This window comes from Megalops cyprinoides, chromosome 3 (genome assembly GCF_013368585.1).
Source record: "Megalops cyprinoides isolate fMegCyp1 chromosome 3, fMegCyp1.pri, whole genome shotgun sequence".
In the NCBI taxonomy this organism is placed as follows: domain Eukaryota; kingdom Metazoa; phylum Chordata; class Actinopteri; order Elopiformes; family Megalopidae; genus Megalops; species Megalops cyprinoides.
In genome coordinates, this window is record NC_050585.1 from 52,175,469 (window position 1) to 52,175,941 (window position 473).

The following is a 473-nucleotide window of genomic DNA, read 5'->3' on the forward strand; positions in this document are numbered from 1 at the left end:
TAATGTTTGCTATTAAAAAGGAGAGAAAAAAAGTTTGAGATGTAGAACCCCAGTTTCTGATCGAGTAGAAAGCGTTTCTTTTTAGGCGACACACAGGTGTGTCCTGATCCCCTGTCCCCACCCTGTAAAGATGACGTCATGCACTGAAGTCATTGCTGGAAACTCCCGATGGCCTGCAGAGGCCCTATCTCTGACCGGTTTTCCTGCAGTTCTCATTAGCCAACCTGGCAACCGGCTGTTCCCGCCTCCCCGCTGAGGTTACGCGTACTGATTGGCCAGAAGGCGTCAGCGCTCACGGTCTGCGTTCATCTGTTTGCTTCATCCATGCAAAAGCACTGAATCTCCCTTTCCCCCCACAACTACATCTTCAAAAAAATACATAAAAGCAGTGATGTTTGTAATAATTTAGAAATTCGGGGCTGGTTTTGTGAATAAAAAAACAACAAAAAAACAAATGCATGTATTTGTGTCAG